This window comes from Solanum stenotomum, chromosome 12 (assembly GCF_019186545.1).
Source record: "Solanum stenotomum isolate F172 chromosome 12, ASM1918654v1, whole genome shotgun sequence".
Taxonomy (NCBI): Eukaryota; Viridiplantae; Streptophyta; class Magnoliopsida; order Solanales; family Solanaceae; genus Solanum; species Solanum stenotomum.
Window position 1 is genome coordinate 22,662,059 of NC_064293.1, and position 18,705 is coordinate 22,680,763.

General features: G+C 35.7%; 1 long non-coding RNA gene across 1 annotated transcript; it reads left to right on the forward strand.

The window, feature by feature from the left end:
- The first annotated feature begins 3,351 nt into the window (after positions 1-3,351).
- LOC125848505 (uncharacterized) lies at positions 3,352-12,689 on the forward strand. Its single transcript, XR_007444527.1, has 3 exons — positions 3,352-3,799; positions 8,743-8,807; positions 12,630-12,689. It is a non-coding gene; the product is annotated as an uncharacterized LOC125848505 (long non-coding RNA).
- The last annotated feature ends 6,016 nt before the right edge of the window (positions 12,690-18,705 follow it).

Sequence of the window (18,705 nt, forward strand, 5' to 3'; positions counted from 1 at the left end):
AGTTGTAACACCCCGAAAATTTCTAAGCTAAGACCCGAACCATTCTTTATTTACATGTGATAACGCTAAACTACACTTCATCCAATTCTAAGTGTAGGCGATCACAATCTAGTATAAACCCAATGAAGAGTTGGGGTCGATCCCACAGGGAGTGATACGGTAGAGAATTCAATTACGCAGTGAAAGGTATGTTCTAATCGGTTGTATGAATAGAAGTTATCAAAATCATTAAAGTAAATCAAAGGGGTTGACATCTAGTGCCAAATGGGGAGATAAAATTTGTTAATTAACAGCTACTAAAATAGAGGAGTAATCAAGTAGAACGAAATACTTGGGGATGTGATCGATTAATTACCAATTTCGATATATGGTTGATTACTAATTACCAAAAGTCACAGAATCTTAGTGGGTAGACTAGGCTTTAGGTGTAACAACCATCTGTCGATCAACTATCACGAATCAAGTGAGTTCTCTCGAACCTCAACAAACATAATACTACAAATAACCCAAAACCTCAATTTACCTACTCTCTCTAGAGCTAGATAGGCATGATCGAATTAATACTCTCTCTCGAGCTGAATCCACAACAACCCAATCACTATAATTGTTGATTGATAACCTTAATTCTAGAACCTCTTTCTCAAGCAATCATATAATACTAGACTATAACTGCATTTGCAACTACAACTCATGAGTTAAAACTCAATTATCAATCAAACCCACTTCAAAACAACAATTAAATCAGTAATTAATAACACCCATAAGCTAATTGAGAAAATTAATCACATAATCACACCCCCAAGAATGGGGGTTTTAGCAACACATTATAATAAACATGAAAATATTACCAACTATGTTCTCCATTAGCTGAGTAACAAAATCCAAGTCTTTACAATGCTTCAAATTAACTTTCGATCAAAACCTGTAACAACCCGGAAATTTAGTAAGACCAAACTAAGGCCTAATGGAAACTAGTAGGTGAAACTAGAGCCGAACGAGTTTCGTTGTGAGTTGTTATGGGGTTTCATGTGGTAGAATGTCTTCCCTAGCTTGGGTTGAAGGGTTTAGGGGTTAAACGTCAAGGTATGACCCCCCAAGGACCACCCTAGGGGTCCTTGAGGAGGACCCTAAAGCCTAACCCCCAAGACCCCAAGAAACCAAAAAGCTGCCAAAATGAGGTGACCTATGGATGGGGTTCACGACCCGTAGGTCATGGCCCCCAAAACCATGCCCAGGCCTCCAACCACGACTCAACAACACAGAGCATGACCCCACCTATGGTCCGTAGGTGGGGGTTTCGTAGGTCACTGCTGCATGCTGTCAAAGAGGTTCGGCCAAAGGTAAAGGTTCCCAATTAATTCCTTTTAATTAAGTTTTCATTAAGGGTCGTTTTACACTGACTTATTACACCTATATAAACTATTTTAAGTCATTAAACCACATTTTAATAAATCATAACCCAAGATCCCAAATCAAATCCCAACTTCCCTCCTCTCCCAAAATCTTCTCTCTAAACTCCATTGAAGAACAAAGGAAGGGATCAAGCTAGAGCTTCAAGCAAAGTACTTTTTCATACGAATTTGATGGGAATCTAAACCTAAGGTATGAATGCTTTTCATTCTTGGTTAGTTATCACCAAGAAGCCCCTTCAACTATGTTTCCAAAATTCTCCAATTCTAGGATTTTTCAATCTAGTCATGGGTCTTCTTCCAAAACGAATTCATTGTTTAATTAAGGTTTATTATGATTGATTATGATGATTTATGATTGGATTAATGAAGTATTTATGGATGTTGATGAAAATCTTCCCTTGGACCCATGATTTCCCCTTCTTCCTAAATTGTGAATTAGGGTAAGACTTGATCGATCATGTAAGCTTGTCAATTGATTCTGTTTATGTTTATTAAGTTGTTGAATCATGAAATTCCCCTATCTAACTTGGTAATTCTAGAAGTTAGGGTTGAATCTTGATTCCTAGCCTTGAAGGGCAAATTGAGGGTTAGATGTGAACCTTTAAGATTGATGAACTTCTTAGTGAATTGCCTTAGATTAGATCACTTAGACATGAATTGCTTATGAATGAATCATGTAGACATGAACTAATTCGATTAGGTCTTATATGATGGGTCATGGTTGAAGTAGTATAGATTTAGTTTACTTGATGCTATATGTCTATAATTGAGTAAGAATGAAGTATGTAGTTAAGTTTACCTTAAGATTTAGGTATACATGATTACAATGTGAGGTGTTGCTTAAGGGTAATGATCATAATATGAAGATGATTCCTAAGGCTTAAATGGTAAAAGCTAATATGAACAAGTTAAGGATGCTTAGGCTTAAAGAAGGAAGCTATTATGTAAGTTGAAGTTGTATATGTCATTATTGTGCAAAGACTTCACTCACATGACCTATAATATGATCACATGAGTTTATGCATTAAATGAATGGATTACTTGAGTCATGGTTGTATCTATGTTATATATGTTGAATGCTAGATGTGTTGACTCAATGTGACCCTTAAATGCAATATGTGTGATTGTGGTATGTTGACACCCAATTTTGACCGACCTTTAGCAATTTCGGAAATGCTATTCGATTAAATACGTATTTTTAAAAATATGTCGAGTTTAAAATTTTAATCGATTTTGTCTAAAAATTATATATTTAGTATGCATGCTTTATAAAAATGATTGTAAATACTATTAAAATATTTTTAAAATTATTAGTAAAACCCGAAATAATTCAAATGTTTTAAAAAATTTAAGTAATTTTAATTATAATATTTTGTAGTATTTTAATTGGATAGCATTTCTTTAATTTTCCTCAAAATCATTTAAATTGTAGCCTATTTGCTTCTAATTTCTTTCAATTCTAGCCTATTCAATTCCAATTTGTATTGCAATTATAACCACCCTTTCATTTTCAATTCTAGCCAATTTTATTGCAATGAGTTGGAGATAAGCGGACTCGAACCGCTGACATCCGCCGTAGGGTAAACCACCGCCTCTCAGGTCCCCCGACTGATTCTACCATAGAGGCCAACGATAGACAATAACTCCCCCCCGAACACAGCTTACAACTTTCATCGTACTGTGCTCTCCAAAGAGCAACTCTTCTCAAAATCTCACTCAAAAGGTGCTGAGTTGGAATCCCATTCTAACTAAGGATTCTTGTGGTCCCATTCCAAATCCATTCCAACTCTCATCCCATCCGTCCATCCTTAAATTAAATCCTGATCGAATCCTAGCCGCTCATCTAATCCTAATCCAATGGTTAAGATCAACTCCCCTTTCTTTCCTATTTTAAACCTAAAAAAACCCAAACCCTATCTCTTCTTCTCCTCTCTCTCCATACAGCCGCCGCCCCTCCACTCTCCTCTTCTCCAGCGAGATCGATGGAGCAGCAAGCTCCACCGGCGAGCAACCAGGCGAGAGCGACAGCAGCACTATGGAGACGACATGAACACCAACAACAACAACCAGCAACCGGCGAGATAGCAAACAACAGCCAGCGAGGAGGACAACCTCCGATTGGCGAGAGTTCCTCGCGAAGGCAGCAGCTACCGGCGAGAACAACCAGCAGTCGGCGCTGATCCGTTTCCCTCCGTTCTCCGTTTTCTTTCGAGCTAGTAGTAACTCCGACGAGGATGACAACAACAACATCAACCAGCGAAACTCCATGAGAACGATAGCTCCGGCCAGCGACTCAGCAAACAAGCAACATGAAATATGATAATGGAGTTTACTCAGAGCTCGATATTTTGGTTGGTTTTAAGACGGATCTCAACAGATCCGTTCAGGTCTGTTCTCTTTTTATTTAAATCTCATTTTAATAAATTCTTTAGTGTGACTGATTTCAATGTATGCTTCACTTGTTAAAATCAATATTATATGTGAAATTTTCTCATCTTAAACATATGCTACGTGTTTTCTTGAATCCGTGATACACCATTATAGTTTAGTCCTTTGGAGTGGATTACAACATGCTTCAAATTGTTATACTGTTGAAGTATTCATATTAATGCGATATGTGATTAAATTTGTATTAAATTTTTGCTTAAAATTAGAGGTTTGTGCTTGCTTATTTCCCTCTTTTAGTGATTCTTCAAGCTAATTTAGTGGTTCTTGATAGGAGATTTGATCTAATTGTGATTATTTCCTTAGTTAACAGGATTAGTTGTCCATTTTCTGATAGTGATCGACATGGATGTGATGATTGCCCTTAATTGATTACTTTTTCCTCTTTCTTTGTTGCTCTAGTTGATTATTTCCTTCCTAAATATAACATTGTTTAAAATTGATTTTTTTGATCGATTGAGTGTAGTTACCTTAGCTAAAGCGGGCAGATTTTGCTTTTATTTGGTAAAATAAGAAATTAATTAAAATCTGATTTGGCTCTCCTTTGAAATAAGGAAAATCTTATATTAATTGATTCCTTAAAATATTTATTTCCCTTATATGTGCCCCTCTTCTACTATATAAATAAGACTCTCACCTCTACACCTCTAGGATTGCTCATACTTGAATACTAAAAAAATATATTGCTCTCTACTCTTTAAAAGAAATTAAGATTCCGGTAAACATTCTAAGTGCTGCTTTACTTGGTTTTGCTGTGTTCGGGTCTAGTATCGAATCAAATTGGGTCTTCATTGCGGATAAATAGTTCTGCATAACTAGTTAGTTCCTTTCATTAGTTTAATCTTATTTTTTTTTGCATTTGTTCGTACTATGCATGGTTGAAATAAATAAAAGGAAGTATCTGGGTTAGTTTCCTTATCCTTCATTCCGATGTGTGATTTTATATGACTTGGTGAAATTCGTGTGTTTGCCGTGAATAGCTTTTATGTTTCTATCTATCAATTATTATTATGCTATGATCTCTAGGTTTGAACGTGAAGGTCAAGTTGAAGAGTCGCCATGAGACGATATTACTTAATTTCTGTATTTTGAATTCGTATTTTTTATTTATTTTGGTTTGTAATATTTGTATAACTCTCTAACTCTTTATATATGAATTATTTTGGGGATCGTCTAATGGGGAGGTGGGAATATGTGCTAATTGTTTATTTTACTACTTGTGATTGTTAAATATAATCTGTCTATATCCACTAACCACATAAAAAAAATCGGAAATAAGTTATTATTACCTAAAATAATAGGTCAAAATCAAGCATTTGTCTGTCTATAACTTTGTTCTTTTTGAAATCAGAAATCAGTCGGCGTGCATTAAATTAATTCAATCTTTACTAAATCTGGAACGTGTTCATATGATAATATTTATGCCATTTTATGTGGAGATCCATGTCTATAATCAGTTATATTTTCAGCATGTTTAATTAATCATATTAAGCAGCTTTTAGCATGTTAATCAGTTTTAAATTAATTAGACTCTAAAAGCTTTTGCATGTTAAAATCAGGTTCAAATAATTTTAGCATGTTAATTACTCAGATGTTAACAATTCCTTGTATGTTAATAATTTTTAGCATGTCCTATCACTTAGAAATCATGCCTATAGGACTTGACTAATAAAATGATGCTATTTAATCAGTTCAGATAATCTCAGCAGGTTTTAATAACATAATCTTGTCAATTAATCAAGTTCTAATTCATTTAAGTTAATATAATTGCAGCATGTCAGTAGTTGGGTTAATTTTTCTGTCAGCATGTTAATCCGCTTAGAAACCATGCTTATAAGATTAAATAAATAATTTTTCAGCATGTTAAATAATTGAAATAAATCTGCTACACAATTCTATTCACTGTTCCACTAATTCTGCATTTGCATTAATTTTCTGGTCACTTGGAATAAATCAATTAATCTCCAGCATGTTAAATAACTAAACTACATTTTGTTATGCATTGTGCCACTATTTTGTGATGCATTAAGTACTACCACTTAAAAGAAAAATAATCAATAATGCTTTTTCTGCATATTAATCTGCTCGACATAATCAATTCTGTATTGTAACCACTCGTTCTGTAATTTAAAATCAACTGATAATTAATTTCTACATCTGCTACTTTAAACACATATTTCCCTAATTCATATCTGCTCTAAATATTAACTTCTGCATCATATATCACTGTATTGCCACTCATTTAAAATCAGTTAATACTTTCCTGCACTTAATAATTTTCTGCCCCTTTGAAATTCATAAAATAAACTGTTACATTGTTTGTCTACATATATTTATGTTTGTATGTCACATACTTTGCATGCGACCTTCACTTTACTTGTGTTTGCTAGCATGATTAATAAAACTTAGAGGCCAACATGAGACATTATGTGCTAAGTGCTGTCCAATGTGTTTTGCTTGTTGTCTAGGAGGGCCTAACTAGGAGCTTATGTTTTATTTTTAGTGTAAAACCTCCCTAATAGTAGTCCAATGCCTCTTGGATCTTAAGTGGGGACGCTAGGCACCTTTTAAGACGAACTGCATGCGGAAGGTGGGGGTAGGGGTAGTTTAGGCCCTACGGAGATGATGACATTGCCTCGAGCCGTAAATGACAAACATTTGTTTTGTCTGTCCCTATATAGAAGCCGAGCTCTGATTCGTAAAGTTGTCATTTTTTTAGAGTCTCCCTTCCCTCTCCCTTTTATATGTTTATAATAATTATAATTATTCGGGGTAGTTTAAATAGAAAAAATAAAAATTGTTGCGCCTATCTAATTGTGCAATTTCTGTCTCCTCGCTCCTCTTCTCATTAATTGTTTTTTTTTTGTTTAAATGTTTATTTATTGTTGTTATATCACCTAGTTTTGCATGCTTAACTAATTAACTAAAATAACTAAATTGACCTTAATTGTTTAATCATAGTTATCACCTAGCAAGCATGTTTAAATTAAATAACAAATAAATGAAGTGACCTTAGTTGCTACTTGTAACCCCATATAAATTGCATGAAATACGTCCGGGACCCATATTTGTGGACCTCGAGGGGTGCTTAACCCCTTCCCCTCGAGGTAACTTGAACCCTTACCTTGATCTCTGGTTCCCTTAGTTAGATTAGTTAGGTTAGATAGGTGCCCTAACTTACCATAATTCATTAGATGGCGACTGCCCAAATTCCAAAAGAGTTGTTAGGTCGTGTATCCGAATGGAAAGTCCGTGTTTTGAGAAAATGGGACGCGACATGGTATTATGTACATGCTTATGAACACTTGAAAATGAAGTGTCTATGATGATGGTGTTGATTGAAAGGTTAGTTCTCTTTTGCACCTTTACATACTATTATGCATGAAATGCTCATGATCATGTTGATCCACTTGAAAGGTGGAGGTGTTTAATTATTGTGTATGATATGATATGACTATGTACGATATGATATGACTATGTATGATATGTTATGACTATGGTAGTATTGTTGTGTTGAATGAAAGGCTATTCTCATGAACACACTACGAATATAATGTGAAAGGTTTACTCACATGTTGATGATTCTAAAGTGAAAGGACATTCTTAATGAATCTATGAGCTATTATGATATGTTGGTTTGAGTGCCTAGTGCATTCTCTTATGACCATGAACTTAAGTAAAGACTTAATATGAATGTTAAAGGGAATTATGCTTAGCACCGAGAGGCTATGAAAGTGAGATGGAAGCTTTTACGTTAGAAAGTCTAGCTTCCCATTGTATGTTATCTCATGAAATGGAAACCTTTTACGTTAGAAAGTCTGGGTTTCTAGTAGCAATCTCATTACCCCATAACTATATGCCCACATAGGTATATAGCTAGTGGATCCACCTATAAGCTATTATGTATGTTCTACCTTAGGCAAGTATGACACCTCTTTCGATGTGGGGGTAAGACAACAGATTCCATGTAGCTCACATGGTCTATGTCGGTTAAGGCTAAATATCCCTAAATGATAAGAAAATAAATTATGATAATAACATGGGCATGCTCTATGTTTCCTCAAGAGGTTCTACTTAGTATGAATGTGGGTATGTGACTTCATTCGTGCATTGCACAAGTAGGCTTTGAGAGTGGGCATGATATGTCTCTTTTATGATATGATGATTATGAGTTGAATATATGCTTTATATGAATTATGAACATGAACTATACTTATGACTTCTTAATGAGCTTTACTTAGTGTGAGTGGGGGTATGGGACTTCACTTATACATTGCACAAGTAGACTTATAAAGGGGTTATGGTGTGGATTCCTTATACTATGAAGGTATATGAATTGTGTATGCGTGATATGGGTTATGTATGAAAGGTATGTATGAATGATAAGGTTGACTTCACTTGTTATAGGATATGAACATGTATGACCCCTTACTTATGTATGTTGGCTATGAATAAGGTAATATAAGATGTGTATGTTGTTGGTGGCATAAGAGTGGTACTTAGTGTAGATAGAATTATGGAATCCTATCTATGCATTGCACAAGTATAGCTTAGGGTTGCTTAAGTGATAGTTTTATTATGTCGATATGATCTTGTTATGTACTTATGCATGTGAACTATGCCTTGTGAAGATTGAAGTATGCATTATGTTGTGTTGGAGACTATGTTTGTAATTATGATGATATTCTATATGTTATGATGAATTGTGCATGGTTTGTCTTATGAGCTACCTTCTCCAACTATTTCAAATATGATGTTCAAAAGTGGCATAGCATGGTTTCAAACAAAATGTCCCTTTTATGCATGTTAAAAGATTTTCTTGCATGGCTTCCATACTTGGTACATTTTGTGCTAACCCATATTTCTACATTTTCTATAAGTGTAGGCTTTGGAGATATTGGATGCTATCCTTGTGGCTGGGACTCTTGTCGATCAAGAAGAAGAAGATTTGTGAGTCCTCATAGTATTCAAGGGCTTGACCACTTGTCCTTTTTGTCTTTCTTTTATGTTTTAGAATTTTGTAAGGGCCGTGTCCCTAAGATTGTATTAAATAGTTTTAATTCTATGCTATAGATGGTTTGAGACATAATGTCATAGTGTAACAACCCTCAAAATGAAGTATAATAAAGTAGAGCCTCACATGGGTTTTATGCATTAATAACTTATTAAAATAATGAAGAAGCCTTTTTAGTCAGTTTTAAAGAGTTTGGAAGTCAAACGCAAGGGACGACCAAGACGTTCAGAAACTAGTCTTTTACGTGTAGGTGTGTTCTAGTATGTTGTCCATGTTTTTATGTGTTGTTTGGAGTCTAAAATCAGTGGAGGTGACCCTAGTGTCTTAATAAATGTTTTTAGGGTCAAAACGTTTGGGTACGACTCCCCGGGACCACCCTATGGGTCCACGAGGAGGACCCCAACTCTTGGCAAAACAAACTGCCAAGGCAAATTGATAATGCTCATGGAGGAAGCCTGTCCGCGTCGCGGACTAGCTCCACCAAGGGCCAAAAGTTTGGTCCGCGTCGCGGACATGTCGTAGACTCTACTGTTTCGGCATTTAATTTCTAGAAACTTGTGGGAACACCTCCGTGTTGCGAACTTGTTTCCCGACGAAATCTGCGAACATAAAACTCAAGTTTGAGTTGTTTAAAAGGTCCCACTAAGTGAGGGGTGGTTTGGGTACTTTAGGGAATTATTATAAACAGTTATTCTACCTATTTTAGGGTATTTTAAGTTGGTTAAAACCCCAAAACCTAGAATTAGACCCCATTATTCAAATTTACCATTCCCTCTCAAAAATAGATTCTCTCAAAAAACTTCATGGAAGACCTTGATGAAGCTCAAGCTAGAAGATGGGTTTTCAACTGATTTCTTCTTCAATTTCATGGGTCTTCAATAATTAAGGTATGGTAACTCTTGATTCTTGAATAACCTCTCATTCAAGGAGTTCTATCAAAGATTTTCAAAAGTGATTCAAAGACCAAAATCCCCAACTTTCAATCTAAACATGGATCCCTTGTCAAACGATTTTCTAAATCATTCTATTGGTGAATTAATGTGGAATTAATGTTTTTAAAATAATTTTCAAAGAAATTCTTGAAGAACCCATGATCCCCAAATTCTAAAAAATTGGCCTATGATGTGGGTCTTTGTGAATATGATCTCTATTGGTGAAATTATGTTTAGATTAGATTGTATTGATGTCTCCTATAATTATCTATACTTATTCATGTTGAATTGTTGGTATATTGATGAGTTGAGAATTATGGCCTTATGGGCATAGTTATGGGTTGATCCCTTTGTTTATAGAATTGTACTTATATTATGTTTATGTTATTGAATTACATTGTTGATTCCTATTGCTATCTATGTCAATTGATTAAGAATTGTTGAGGATTGATCCATAGTGATCATGGCTTGGAGAATTGGTAAGTTGACCTAACTTCTAGTCTATAGTATGAGAATTGATGTTGTGTGGTTTGGTCCACTTATGGTGGAGGTGTTTACTTCTTGTCTATCTATGCATGTTGAGATCATGGCCTTGAAGGCAATAGATGTGAAGTGAATTGATGATTATGATGCATATGTTTATGAAGTTGTGCTATAAAGGTTATGTATGAAATCCTCAATGCTAGCATGATGTTTAAGGTGTGTTGATGATGAGGAGTATAATGTGAATGATAATGTTAGGGATAAGTGTGGTCTACATGATTGATTATGTTCAGTACTATTGTGGAATGACCCCTACCTATATGACCTTTATATGAATGTGTGATCATATACATGTTAAGAGTACCTATTCAATGTTGAATGTATCCTTGTCTATTATGATGAAGTGTGGGTGTGTGGTCTAGAATCCCTAAAGGCTTTATATGTGAATTGCTCATGAGTTGGGGACATTGTGAATGTGTTGTGATCCCTTGAAGGGAAGTGCACTCAATATCAATGTTGTTGCTATTATGTCACTATGAGGACCAAAATATACACACACACTCTACATGTATAGCTATGAATATGATGTGTTATGGTGTCTATTGAAAGGTTAACTCTTATATGCACCCTTACATCTTATTATGCATGCAAAGTGTATGATTACCAAGGTATGAATATGTGTTGCAAAAAGGTGTTTATGTGAAAGGCTTTCTCACATATGTACACACACTTGAATGAATGAATAAGGTTTATGATAATCTAGTGAAAGTGAGTCTCTTGAAAGGTTTCCTCAATTGTACTCTAAACTAGACTATGTTATGACTATGGTATGACTATGTGAAAGGTCATTCTCACATAATGTAGGTTCTATGATGAAAGGTCATTCTCATCTTAGAAACCTTTGAGCTATATGATATGAGGGATTAAGTCCCTAAAGCCTATTTTATGAACTAATGTTAAATAAAGGCTTAAAGATGTTTAAAAAGGGAGTTGGAGCTTAGCACCGAGTGAACATGAAAAATGAGAGTGGGGGCTTCACATTTAGCAAGTCCGTCTTCCAACAAGAGAACCTTCACGTTTAGCAAGTCCGGGTTCCTAACATAGATGTTGTCTCATGGGATGGAAACCTCCACGCCTAGCAAGTCAAGGTTTCTAGTAGCAATCTCCTTGTTCCATAACTACGTGCCCCCGTAGGTCTTAGCTTAGTGGATCCACTACATAGCTATTATGTATGTAGGTCCTACCTTGGCAAGTAGTACCCTCTCTTTTCGGTGTGGGAGTAGAACACCGAATTCCATGTAGCTCACATGGTCTATGTCAGTTATGGCAATGTCTCCCGAAAGTTAAGAAATGAACTAAGATAAGAATATGAACTCTAGTCATGATTTCTTGAAGAGTTACTTAGTGTAGGTAGGACTATGGACCCTACTTATGCATTGCACAAGTGGACTCTAAGGAAGGCTATGATTAGGCTCTTTATGTAATAAAGACTATGGTCTATGTATGTTTATATGAAAGCATGTTAAGGTTGACTTTACTTATGTCAAGATATGAAGTATGACTATGCATGTGAATTACACTTATGACTTCTTATGGGTTTTCTTAGTATATGTGGGGGTATGGGACTCCATATGTACATTGCACAAGTGAGCTTGTGAAGGGGTTGTGAGGGTGGTTTACCTATGATATGAACTAAATGAGTTATGACTAATGACGTAGTAAATGAATGAGTCCTTATATGATGCTGTGAAGTATGTTGGTCTTATGTCTAATGTTAAATGAAGATGTTATGATTTGTTGAATATGATGTGCCTAGTCTATGATGGCTTCCAAGGAACACTTGGTGTGAGTAGTATTATGGTATGCTACTTGAACATTACACTAGTCTGACTTGGGGGTTGTTTTAGGTGATGGTTCCTATGTGAAGATTATGTCTTATGGTGTGCTTATGACTCTATGAATATATGTGGTTGAATTGATGAAGGCTATATGTAAGTTCACCCTTGGAAACCTTAAGGTGATACATTGCACCAAGTATTCCCTAAGGGTTGCTTGAGGAAAGGAGTTAAGATAAAGAGGAAGGTAATGTATTGTATGCATTGAATGTGCCTAAAGTGTTATAAGTGGCTCTATGTGCTATTATGAATGGTTTCCATGTGTATGAGTATGTATGTAGTTTATATTGTTCCTATGGTAATAAATGTTCTTGAAGTTTCTCTAAAAATGCATGATGCATGGTTTCCAACTAAATGTCCTTTTAAAAGCATGTTTTTGTATGGTTATCATACTTAGTGCATTCTTGTACTAACACCATTCTTCTTCATCCTTTTACACCAAGTGTAGGTGGTGGTGGCTAAAAGGCCTTTCCTAGAAGTGAAGAGCTTGGCTTACTATTCCCAAGTTTGGGTGTGTCCTTAATGATTCAAGGATTTTTATGTTAAAGAGTTTCCTTAAGTTCAATGTACTAGATAGTAGTTTCTTTTGTATTGTAAGGGTTGTGTCCCTCTTGTGTTGTAGTCGTGTTTTAAGATGGCTACCTTGAGACGTAGTACTCCGATTGTGTATTAAAGGTTTAAATGAGGTGACTTTTTAAGTCTTGTGTTATATTATGAAAAAGTTTTAAATTTTCCGCTATTTTTCTATGATAAATGCTATGACGAATGCTAAGGACTTGTATAAGACCTCCGACAGGTCGAATACGTCGGTAACGACTAGGGGGTGCTCTCGGGTCATTACACATAGACTCTCTCATTTTATGAAGACTTCAATTGTAAAAAACGTTTTAAATTTTATGCATTTTTCCCTATGTTGTTATGTCATGATATGCTAAGGGCTTGTATGAGACCCCTTCGGGGTAAAGTATGCCGTGTCACGTCTAGGGGGTAGTCTCGGGTCGTGACAAACTTGGTATCAGAGGATAAGTTTTTGGGATGGTTTTAGGATGTCTTAAACCACGTCAAGTAGAGTCTTTTTCATTGGTGTGAGTCGCGACACATCTATGAGCGAGAGGCTATAGGTCGTTAGGAAACTTCACTTCTTCATTCTCTAGTCATGCCATAGAGCTTAACTCTATAAGGTCTTTCTCGTTAATCGATGGTCTTCAAGTTGTGACTACTCGAATGGCTCTTGTTACAAGAAGCAAGGGAGAAGGTGTTGGTTGAAATGTCAATGATGGCTATGTGACTAGATAGGACTTTATGTGCTAGAGTTAGATGTCATCCTTAGGATGGATTGGTAGTGTTTTTGTTATGCTCCTATGTGATATTAGAACCCGTATGGTCAAATTGTTAGTCCCCAAATGAGCTTATCCGAGAGTGTAAGGGGGGAAGATCTATGCCATAAGTTTGGATTATGTTTTGTCTTAGTTTACTTTGAGGGTTGCATGTACCACCTAGTTAAGGTGAAGAAGAAGAAGTGTAAGTGTTGACCAACTTCAAGTAGTTAGTTATCTTTTAAGATTGATCTTAAGTATGGTCATTTTGAGTAGGGTGTTTAGATAATACCTAGGTTTGATTGATTGGTAGATTCCACCAAAGGTGATGATATGGGTTCCTTGATAGGTTTTGCCTCGGAAAAATGAGAGATTTCCTGGTATTTTACGCTAGAGAAAGAGAGGATAAGAAAGTTCCTCCTAATGGTTCTGGTATGTGTTATGATTTATTAGATTCCGGTATTACTTGTCTTTGTGGCTTGATATGGTAGACCTTGATATTCTCCTTAGTGTGAATGGGCTTCATAGTTGTTTTGTGATATTGAGGGTAGAACCCTACTTGACCATTTTGAGTTTAGGTAGGTTGCAAAGTTTGGTGAAAGAGGGTATTTGAGTAATGCCTATATGTGTTGAGCAATAGATTCCCCTAAAAAGGGTAAAAGTGTAATTCACCATGGTCTAGAATCACCTTATGTGATGGATGTGAAAACTTAGTGATGGCTTGCCCTGACCTTAGAGTTGAAAGAAATGGTGCTTAGAAAAGTCTGTACAAGTTTACTCCCATGAGGAAGATGATGTTCTTGAGGGTAAATTCATTGAGTGTCTTTGATGTCCATGATTTAGATTGGCTTGGAATACTCACCTTGAGAAGTGCTTTGAGTTTGGGAAGTTTAGTCCCGATTTGTAGGTTCATATGAAATCTTGAGTGAAGTTAGTAAGGTTGGGATGCATTGTTGATAGACTTCTATTGATTTTGAACCCAACTTGGTAATTATGAGTTTGTGATGAGTTGGAGGATTTGATGAATAATGGTGTATAAGTGATGCCTAGAGAATGTTGAGGGTGGTATTTTTGTAAGGGTTTTAGTTGAGGGTGCTTATTTGGGAGGCCAAGGGCCAAAGAGATGTCCCAATATCCTTATGCTCCCTTTTATTCCTCCTCTAGCTCAAGATGATAAGTCCTCCTTGACTCATTTTATGAGTTTGAAGTCTTGGATGTTAGGTGTGTCCTATGATTCCCTTGTCCCTTAAAGTTACTCTTGTTAACCTTAGTAGGGTTTGGATGCATGATCATTAGACCTTTATTGTTTTTAGAACCTGTAAGGTCATAAAGAGTCTTGGTAAAGCTTTAGGTTTGTTTGAAAGGAATAGTATTTGAGGTCTTAGTAAGGGGCTTACTCCCAAGGGGGAGATCATGTGTTTAGATAGAAAAATTGATTGAGAGTCCCGATATCCTTATCCATTTCTTCTATTCCTATTCTAGCTTGAAACCAAGAGTTCCTTTTTGGACTTGTTCCATGTCTAGGAGTCATGAGTATTTTAGAGATTTTCATGACCTCCTTATGTTATGCATGTTTTTGAAAGAATCTTATTTTGTATAAAATGGGTTTTTTCATGATTTATATGTTCCTCATGTTGTTGTGCATTGTTAGTATGATGATGGCATATTTGACTTCATGAGATGAGGTGATGAACATGCTTTGTTTAGTTTTTGATGAAATGGCACATTGGCTCCATAATGTTGTGTTGAGCTTGCTTATAGTTGGAAAAGGTAATTCTTCCTATGACTATGTGATTAATGATGTTTGTAAGTGTTTGTGAAGGCTCACTCCCAAGGAGGAGATGGTGTGTCTAGCTAACATTGTGTTATGTGTTGTCATGACTTTTTTATATGATGCATATTCATGAAAACTTGTGTTGAAAGAAAATGAGTTTATGTGCATTGTTTCACTCATGTTGTAGTGCTTTGAGTAAGAGTTTCTTATGGTACTTCGTGAGAAGGTTATATGAACATGTTTTAGTTAGGAGTTGAGAATTCCTCCTTAAATGAAATGCTTTTTGAGAAGTGATTGAATATGAGCTCTATGAGAGTATGTTGAGAATGTTATGACTAGGAGAAGGTAGTTGTAACACCCCATATTCTACGTGTACTAGTTCTATTTATATGACACTTATAAATTGCCTTTGGTATAGTTATGGACTCGGTTTCCTATGCGACTAGTGACAATAGAATAGGTTTAAAGTTGTAATACCCCGTGCCTTCCAACACATATAAGACTACGTGAACTTAAAAATAATTCAAACTCGGGAAAGGTGGTATTCGATGTAAAATTCAAAGTGGTCAAGTGCGTATTAGTGCTACAGTCTTGTAAAGAAACTAAGATTGGGAAAACGGTGTAAAATAAGTGAGGTCCTTGCTTGACTAAACTATGCTAGTAGGTGACAAGTAGGTGATGCACCTACTTAGAATTAGTGGACTGCCTTTTAAAGTGAAAATGGCAAGTAGGTGACGCACCTACTTGGAATTAGTGGACTTCATTTTAAGTGAAAATGGTAAGTTTGTGATCCACCTAATTAGAATTAGTGGACTGCCTTTTTAAGTGAAAATGGCAAGTACGTGATGCACCTACTTGGAATTAGTGGACTTCATTTTAAGTGAAAAGGGTAAGTTGGTGATCCACCTACTTAAAATTAGTGGACTTCATTTTAAGTCAAAAGGGCAAGTAGGTGATCCACCTACTTAAAAACTTGTGGCAGAAATTAAGGAGGTGATGCACTTGCTTGCTGAAAAGTAAAGGACCATATTATTTCTCCAATTTATTAAATCAAATCCCAACTTCCCTCCTCTCCCAAAATCTTTTCTCTAGGCTCCATTCAAGAACAAAGAAAGGGATCAAGCTAGAGCTTCAAGAAAAGGACTTTTTCATATGAATTTGATGGGAATCTAAACCTAAGGTATGGATGCTTTTTATTCTTGGTTAATAATCACCAAGAAGCCCCTTCAACTATGTTTCCAAAATTCCCCAATTCTAGGGTTTTTCAATCTAGTCATGGGTCTTCTTCCAAAAGAAATTCAATTGTTTAATTAAGGTTTATTATGATTGATTATGATGATTTATGATTGGATTAATGGAGTATTGATGGATTTTGATGAAAATCTCCCCTTGGACCCATGATTTCCCCTTCTTCCTAAATTATGAATTAGGGTATGACTTGATTGATCATGTAAGCTTGTCAATTTATGTTTATGTTTATTAAGTTGTTGAATCATGAAATTCCCCTATATAACTTGGTCATTCTAGAAGTTAGGGTTGAATCTTGATTCTTAGCCTTGAAGGACAAATTGAGGGTTAGATGTGAACCTTTAAGATTGATGAACTTCTTAGTGAATTGCCTTAGATTAGATGATTTAGACATGAATTTCTTATGAATGAATCTTGTAGATATGAACTAATTCGATTAGGTCTTATATGATGGATCATGGTTGAATAGTATTGAGATTTAGTTTACTTGATGCTATATGTTTATAATTGAGTAAGAATGAAGTGTGTAGTTAAGTTTACCTTAAGAGTTAGGTATACATGATTACAATGTGAGGTGTTGCTTGAGGGTAATGCTCATAATATGAAGATGATTCCTAAGGCTTAAATGGTAAAAGCTAATATGAACAAGTTAAGGATGATTAGGCTTAAAGAAGGAAGCTATTATGTAAGTTGAAGTTGTATATGGCATTATTGTGCAAAGACTTCACTCACATGACCTATAGTATGATCACATGAGTTTATGCGTGAAATGAATGGAATACTTGAGTCATGGTTGTATCCATGTTATATATGTTGAATGATAGATGTGTTGACTCAATGTGACCCTTAAATGCAATATATGTATATTATGTGTGATTGTGGTATTATGTAGATGCTCATGAACACTTGAGAAGGAAGTGTCTATGATGATGGTGTTGATTGAAATGTTAGTTCTCATATGTACCTTTACATACTATTATTCATGAAATGCTCATGATCATGTTGATCCACTTGAAAGGTGGAGGTGTTTAATTATTGTGTATGATATGATATGACTATGTACGATATGCTATTACTATGTATGATATATTATGACTATGGTAGTATTGTTTTGTTGAATGAAAGGCTATTCTCATGAACACAATACAAATATAATGTGAAAGTCTTACTCACATGTTGATGATTCTAAAGTGAAAGGACATTCTCACTTAATGAATCTATGAGCTATTATGATATGTTGGTTTGAGTTCCTAGTGCATTCTCTTATGACCATGAACTTAAGTAAAGACTTAATATGAATGTTAAAGGGAATTATGCTTAGCAACGAGAGGGTATGAAAGTGAGATGAAAGCTTTTACGTTAGAAAGTTCGGCTTCCCATTGTATGTTATTTCATGAGTTGGAAACCTTTTACGTTAGAAAGTTCGGGTTTCTAGTAGCAATCTCCTTACCCCATAACTATATACCCACATAGGTATATAGCTAGTGGATCCACCTATAAGCTATTATGTACGTTCTACCTTAGGCAAGTAGGACACCTCTTTTGGTGTGGGGGTAAGACACCGGATTCCATGTAGCTCACATGGTCTATGTCGGTTAAGGCTAAATCTCCCTAAATGATAAGAAAATGAATTATGATAAGAACATGGGTATGTTCTATGTTTCCTCAAGAGGTTTTACTTAGTATGAATGGGGGTATGGGACTTCATTCGTGCATTGCACAAGTAGGCTTTGAGAGTGGGCATGATATGTGATAACATGGGCAACATGGATGACACTAACATGAGTGGCATATACCCCTCAAGACCATTCACACGGAGTCAAGCAAAGGATCTCCAAGGCCTACAAGCAATGTTCATGAAAAGGGAAGCATTAGAGGAGCTTGAATGTCACCAAAGAGAAACATACAATGTGTGTAAGGTACATCAAAATGAGAAGGAAGAAGGAAAGAGGCTATGTGTGGAAATGACCATTTCATGAATTCAAGAATTCATGCAAGTGTTTACGATCGTACAATAGTTAGCAACCCAACCAAGGGTTGGGGTCGAATCCTAAGGGACTGGACGTAAAAATTATTGTTTAAGTGCGAAAATGCGAAAGCTAAAGATTTTGGCGAATGAAAACATGACAAATTAAAACGGGTGACACAAGCGTCAAATTTCAAATGGGGTGTGTAAGCAAGAAACA